The following is a 7,961-nucleotide window of genomic DNA, read 5'->3' on the forward strand; positions in this document are numbered from 1 at the left end:
TTCTTCTTCTTCTTCTTCTTCTTCTTCTTCTTCTTCTTCTTCTTCTTCTTTTTCTTCTTCTTCTTCTTCCTTTCTCTCTCTCTGTCTCTCTCTCATTCTCTGTCTCTCTCTCTCTCTCTCTGTCTCTCTCCCCCTCCCTTTCTTTCCCAATGTCTAGCACATGTAGGTACTTAATAAGTGTTTGTTAAATTGAATTGAATGATTTGTTGTAGTCTCAGTGGCTGGTATGGTGTAGGAACTTAATGAGCATTTGTTGATGGACCAATTGATTGTTGAGACTTTTTCTGATCTCCTGGTTGCTTCACTCTATCCCCTAATTAGTTTGCACTTACTTTGTTTATATTTTGTTTCTTCTCATCTGTGTACATGTTGTATCCCCCTCATCCCAAGCAGAATGTAAGCTTCTTGAGAGCAGAGGATATTTAATTTTTATCTTTGAATCCACTGCTAGACACTATGCTACCCCCTAGGAATAAAAATAAAAAAAGTGAAAACAGTCTCTGTCTACAAGAAGTTGACATTCTAATGGAGGAAAAAATGTTAATAATAAGAGTAGTAACATTATAATTAATAACATCAATAATAGTATCTAACATTTATAGGGAGCCTTTAGGTTGACAAAGCACTTACATGCATTATCTCACTTAATCCTCACAGTAAATGTGTGAGGAAAGTGCTATGAGTAGCCCCATTTTCCAAATGAGGAATTTGAGGTTGAGTCAGTGACTTGCCCAGGGTCACACAGCTAGTAGGGGTCTGAGTCAGAACTTGAACTCAGATTTTCCCAATTTAAAGTCCTGTTCTCACAGATTAGATGCAAAGTATCAATACACAGTAAGTACTTTAGTAAATGCTCATAGGTTGGCTGATTGAATGAACCCACTGCCTAGAAACTCATGGTACATCCAGATAGACAGACTTGAGCATGACCCCAGTTACAAATGACCAAGATTCTCCATGGCTCCCTAGAGCCTTGACATTTATGAGAAACTCAGAAGATCTTAGACTGGCATTAGCACATCAGTTTAGACAATTTTCTTTTGAATAAATTGACTACCTGGCATTTCCATGAGGATCCCTAGAAGAATGGCATTCTTGCAGACCTGGGTTTGAGCTAAGCTATCTCCTAGAATCAGAGAATATAACCCCACAGTCACTGAACTGGAGCTAGAGGAGCTCTCAGTGGCCACCTGGTCCAAACTTGCTAGGAAGGCACAGACTCTGCAGCATCCCTGGAAGCTGGTCATTCCAGCTGTGCCAGAAAATCTCCAGTGGGGGATGATGCACAACCTCCCTGGGCAACTCACTCCACTATTTTGTTGCTGTTCAGTCATTTTCAGTCATGTCCCAATCTTCATGACCTCATTTGAGGCTTTCTTGACAAATATAACAAAGTGGGTTTGCCATTTCTTTCTCCAGCTCATTTCACAGCTGAGGAACCAAGGCAAACAGAATGAAGGGACTCGCCCAGAGTCACCCAGCTAGTAAGTATCTGTGGCCAGATTTGAACTCATGAAGGTGTCTCCCTGACTCCAAGCCCAGCAGTCTATCTACTGCACCACCTACCTCCCAGGATATTCCTCTGTAGGACAGATTTAATTGTAACAATGGAGATGCATCTTGGAAATCTTCTATACCAATTCTGTCAATTCACAAATGAGAAATTTGAGTTTCAGCAAAGCTAGATGACTTGTCCAAGTTCCCTCAGCTGGTTAGTGGGAGAAATGAACTTAGAGTTTGGTCTCTTTCCTGTTTCTCTAGTTGCCTTTTCACCGTGCCTGAGTGCAAGGTTAGAAAAACCATCTGCCGGTTTACACACAGAAGAGGGCAGACAACCTCCCTGAGGAAAGGTAGCAGAGTGTGAAGGTGCTAGGTTTGGAGTCAGAACCTGGGTTCGAATTCTGACTTATTGTCTGTACAAGCTCAGGAGAGTCATGTATCCTCTCTGCTCCTCAGGTTCCTAATTTGTAAAATGAAGGGGTTGGTCTCAATGACTCCTAAGTCCCTTCCAGCTCCAAATCTATGAGCCTGTGAATTTGGGGTTAAGTCCTCACCTCTGATACTTCCCTTGAGCAAGTGGCATCAGCTTCCTAGGCCTCTGTTTGTTCCTTTAAAAAATGAATAAGTCAGATTAGATACCCTCTGAGGTAAGTCTAACTCTATGATCCTATGAGCCCAAATCTCAGGACTGGAGCCCCGGAGAGCTTCTGTCTCCCAGGCCAAATCGAGCAGAGATCCCTGAGCTCTTCATTTTGCTGGAGATACCAAATTGTGCCTTCATTAATAACTAGCATTTATATAGCACTTTAAGGTTTGCAAGGTGTTATATATAGATTATTTTGTTCTGCTTCATTATAAGGCTTATGAAGGAAGAAAGAAAGAAAGAAAGAAAGAAAGAAAGAAAGAAAGAAAGAAAGAAAGAAAGAAAGAAAGAAAGAAAGAAAGAAAGAAAGAAAGAAAGAAAGAAAGAAAGAAAGAAAGAAAGAAAGATGGGTAGATGGATGGATAATTGGATGAATGAATGGAAGAAAGAAACAAACATAGGATCATTTTTGTCCAGTAGAAGGCTGACCCCAAGAAGTATTTCAAAAATCTGCCTGCTCCAAGACCTTAGACAATAAGGCATCCAGCCAGCCATGCCTAGGGGTTAAAATGTACTTTTGGGTCATCTCAGGGCGCCTGAAAACAATGTCCTGGAGCTATAAATTTCAAAGGAAATTAAAGCTGCCTGCTTGAAACCTCTTCCCCTTCTTCCAAGCAGAGACACAGAAGTCCCATAAAAGCCAAACCATCCTTCCAGAGCCCCTTAACCCTGGACACAGCAGACTGTCCACATGGTGTTCCCAGAATCTCAGGATTTCAGAGCTGAAGAGGACTTCCCTGGCTTGGAACCATGAGTTTCTGAAAGTACTGATGGAGCCAAGGGCCTCACAGCATTGCATAACTGAAAGATTGTTGAGTCAGGGGTTCGAGTGACCTCTAAATCTGCTGCCTTGTGATGGAAACTCTGAGCCTCAGTTTCCTTATCTATAATGGTGAACCAAATGCCAGTAATACCCCCCCCCCTCGGCAGAGTGTCTCAGATTTCTCTAAAGTGCCTTGGCACCCTTACAGGGGCAGCTCATAGTTGCCAGCTCATGTTAGCACTCAGTAGCAGCACAGTGAAGTCAGTGCAGATCTTGCCTTCAGGCCTCTGAAACCTACTAAACATGTGAGAGCAAGTGCTCTAACTTCTCAGGGCTCTGGGAAGTTCTCTGAGGCTATGAGTTTAGAGAAGGTATTGTGACCTGATCCAAGACTTTTTTATATCGATGAAATCACAGTCTGGTCACTGTCTCCTATATCTATTGCTTTATTGGCAGTGGCATTGCTATTATAAATAGCAAAAACAAATCCATAGGATTATAAGATGATAGAGGTGGAAAACCATCTAGTCTACTCCATTTTACAGATAAGGAAACTGAGGTTCAAGAAGGCTGTGGCATAGGAATCCCTTCTAAAACACCCCCAACAAGTAGCCATCTAATCTCTGCTTGAAGTTCTCTGATGAGGGGGAACCTGCTAACTCTCCCAAGAAGGTCTATCCACTTTGGATGATTTCATGGCATTAGAGGCCCATTCCATTCATTCAACACAATGAGGCAACTCAATAAAATTTATTAAGCACCTATTGTTTGCCAAGAGCCTCTTCCAACTCATGGAGATGCAAAGATGAAATGGTCCCAGCCTTCGAAAAACTTACTGAAGACAAGAAAGGAATACAATATGGACACTATCTAATAAGAGTGCCAATAACTGGAATGAGGAGGAAAGGGTAGGTCAGGAAAGGCTTCTGGGGGAGGTGGTTTCCAGGTTAATCCTTGAAAGAAGAAAAGGATTCCAGAAAGTGGGAATGAAATGAGAAATGATTGCATTCAAACCATGGAGGGCAACCTGAGCAAAGAAAAGGAGGCAAGAGAGAGAATGGAGAAGTTAAGGAGTGACTAGTGTGGCTGGATGTTGTTTGTCCCTCATTCTCAAAGAGGACTGTGACATCAGGAAGGTGATGCCATGACTCGCAAGTGAATGGCTCTAGGTGAGGTAGAGCTGTACAAAGTCACCAACCTCACTTTCTCCTCTGGAGCCATCTGGGTCCAGTTGCAAGGTAAAGATCAGGAAGACTGGACATGGCCCCAGATGCAGTGGGAGAGCTTAGTATTTTTGAGTTCAAGTATTTCCCAAGTCTCAGTTGGTCTGAGGCAATGCCCATTCAGTGATTAAGGCTAGGTAAAAAACGAGGCCAAGAATGATGTCTTTTACCTAGCCAAAAAACAATCTGGAAAGGGAAGCCCCTCAGGGTTTCTGACCAAAACAGAAACAATTGCTATTTACACTCACTGGGAGCCATTAAGTGAGTCTTGGGCTGGGACCTGTTGTTGAGCAATCCATGAGAGTCAGAGTGATTAAGACATGGTCCATAAAAAAGAAATCTAGCCTCTAAAACTTAAGATGTCTTGCTAGGTTTTAGAGCTCAACATTTATCTTCCTTTGGGCAGAGCACCTGCAGGTAAGGGTATGTGATTCCCTATGTGGACAGATGGAGAGAGGGGAGAGAAAGAGGGAGGGAGGGAGGGAGGAAGGAAGGAAGGAAGGAAGGAAGGAAGGAAGGAAGGAAGGAAGGAAGGGAGGGACGGAGGGAGAGAGGGAGAGAGGGAGAGAGGGAGGGAAGAGCTGTGCTTCCCAGCTGGAACTGGCTAGTGGGGCAGCTACTACGACTCACAGGTTTTTGTTTGTTCTTCCTTCTTGAAGTGGCCGATGACTGGAGATGCCCCACAGCTAGAAGATAGTTAACAAATGAGAGGAGTGTGGAATAAAGCTGGCAAGAGAAAGGGTAGAAATGAGATTGTGGCAAGCCACCCTGGCTTTTGTTCCATGGCAAAGGGGAGTCCCTGAAGAGCTTTGAGCATTTGGGGTAACGCAAACAGATATTTTAGGAAGGCTACTTTGGCAGCTGTGGAGGACGGATGGAGAGGAGAGAAGCAAGAAGCAGAATCACCAGTTAGGAGACTACTGCAGTCATTCAGACAAGAGTGCTGAGGGCCTGAACATGTAGAACCATTTCAGTTCTGATGCCTTGGCATTCTTCCCTCTTCCCTTCCTCATTGCCTCCCCCACCCCAATCTCCAAAACCCTCCCAAGCAAAACTGTGGCTGTTTAAAAAACTGTGTTGACAGGCATCTCAGCCCTTCTGTGAGCACAGGATGGAGTCATACTTTTGTCTGTCCAAAATGATTGTATAGTTTTTCATTCATAGAGAATTCACTATCAGCTGCCAGCTTCCCTAAGCTTTTCCATTGTTCATCTTTCTCTCAATAGAATTCGAACAAACAGCCAAGGAGCCCCTGGGACTGAGATGGAGAATCTCATTTCCTGTTATGGCAAAGGGCCAAACTCGGAAACACGAGGTAAGAAAGTGGGGGTGGGGGTGTCTGTCCCCACACATAAAACTATACAATCACTGTCATGGCAGGGGCCTGAGTGATGGCACAATTCCATTGAAACTCCTTATTTCTGCTGTGTTAGGGGATCCTCAAAGCTCCCTTGCAGCTTGAAGCTTTCCCTGTCTGCCTCTAACTCAATGGTCAGTCCCTTTTCCAAAGACACCCAACAGAATTCATGCATGTTACCTTGGACAATGCTCTGTCAAGATAGCTGACTGCTAAAATGTTCACAGCAATTACTCTGTAACTGATGACACTGCCAGGGTTATAACAGAGCATTTCACAACCAAAAATGAATGATTTCCCCAGTGATTAAGAAATTCTGCAGTATCACCTCTGGGGATGGGATCAATGAGAAGGAAGGGAAGGCACTGTCTCCCAAGGCAGCTCATCCCAGTGGGGAAAGCTCCGATTGTTAGAAAGATCTTCCTTATAATGAGCTTAGATCTGCCTCTTCATGCCCTCCCCCTCCCCCATCTTAGCTCTGCTTTCTGAGACCAAGGGAAACAGGACTAAGCGGCTTGCCGCACTGAGTGGCTTTGGAGGAGAAGCTCAGAGCTTCAGCTCCCAATGAAAATGCTTTTGGACCCGACTCCCTCCTTATGCAACCCCTGGCTGCTTCAGTTCCCAGTTCAAACCCCATCTGCTAAGAGAAGTTTTTCCTACCCCCCGCCAGTCATTAATGTGAATACTTCCCCTCGATTGGTTATTTTTATTGTTGTCTGAATGATCTCCCCTATTAGACTGTGAGCTCCAGGATGGGGATGGGCTTTTTGACTCTCTTCGTATCCTCAGATTTAGCACAGTGCCTAGCACATAGTAGGTGCTTAATTAATTCTTCTTCCTTTGTGAGTTCGAGCAAGTCACTTTAGGTAAAATGGAGAAGCTAAGCTTTCAGGCCCCTCCCAGGTCTAATCTCGGACATAGGAATGCCTCCCTCTCCTAGGTTAGATATTCACAGTTCCTTCAGCCTTAGCCAAATGGCATTTTTTCTATGAATGGTTCCCTGAGCCTCCTGTCCCCATCAGCCTTCCCACAGTGTCTCTCCCACCAGAAGAGCCAGGATGTGTTTGCTGATTTAAGTTCCTGCTTTTTAGCCAAATTATGCCCTCGTTGCATGCCTTCAGAATGAGAAATCTTTACTTCTCTGTCCTTCAAGTGGCCAAAAGTCATGGCTAGCATCAGTGCCTGTCTGCTGCCAGTTCAGTGACTGCAGTCTCCCAGCACATTTGATTTAGAGAGGTTTTCCCTCCTTCGGCTTTGTCTTGCTAGGATATTAACCTTGCTTCTTGTGATGGGCAATTAGAAGGTTCCTGCTTGAGCTTTAAATGAAAACAGAACCTGTTCTCACTTTTGTCAGCCGGAAGGTCGGATTAACTTCCAACCTCCATCGTCTTCTCTCTAGGCTGCCAAGGATGGCTTGGTTGGAGAGTGTATTGTGGGAAGGAAGAGTAGAGCCAGAAGAAGCTCCTCCCCCAGGATTCTGCTCTCTAACTCTCTGGGGGAAAGTGAAAAGGAAAGGGGGGGGGGGGAAGGATCACAAACAAGTGAGCTCACTTTTCCAGCCCAGAAGAAAGGGCGACTCTTCCCAGCAGAGCCCGTCCTCTAAAGGTGGGGAGCTGGTCAATTTCTGTCACTGAAACTCTGACCCTCCACCCAGCAGTGCCATCCAAGGTGACCCCAGTCACAGACACAACCAACCATTGTCTTTACTCTTTCAATCAAGGTGCCAGCTGATGTCCATGCCCTCTATTGGGCAAGCAGGATTCTAAGCAAAAAATCATCTGGCTAAGGACAGAGACAGGGACTGGGATTTCTTTAATGCCCACATCTCCCAGGTGAGGAAACTCCCTCTGCCAATGCAGATCGGCACCTTTCCCAGAACTTAGAATGGGAGGGAGTTGCCTAGATCACTGAGAAGTCAGGTGACTTGTCCAGAGTCACACAGCCAATCCATGGCAGAGATGGAGCTTGGAGACGGATGTTGCAGGTTTCAAGGCTGACTATCCACCAGGCCATGCCAGGAAGTATTCATTAAATGCCTACTGTGTACCAGGCACTGTGCTAAGGGTTAAGGATACAGAAAAGGGCAAAAGAGAGCCCCTCATCTCAAGGAACTCACCATCTAATGGTTTCTAATGCTTCTTCTCAAAGAGCCCAGAGCAAATTATCAGGGAACTGCTGATTAACTAAGCCCCTCCCCCCATTAGCAGGACTGTCATTTTTGTGGCTCTGATACAAGCGGAAAAATGCAGAAGAACAAAGAGTGTTTGTGGGGAGGGTCTAAGTAGGAAAGATCAGGTCTCACTCGGACCATTTTGGCTAAATGGAGCTTCTTACAGAGCATCTCTGCCCACGTACTTCCTTATGTCCTAGGGTCTCCCTATTAACTAATAAAGGACAGTCAACTCTTTTCAGCACCAAAGCCTTTCTCAATCTGGTTCCAGCCTACCTTCACAGGTTCATTACACATTGGTCTCT

The sequence above is a fragment of the Petaurus breviceps genome, unplaced genomic scaffold (genome assembly GCF_028583685.1).
Source record: "Petaurus breviceps papuanus isolate PSGF00001 unplaced genomic scaffold, PetGlider_PUasm1.0 567, whole genome shotgun sequence".
Classification (NCBI taxonomy): domain Eukaryota; kingdom Metazoa; phylum Chordata; class Mammalia; order Diprotodontia; family Petauridae; genus Petaurus; species Petaurus breviceps.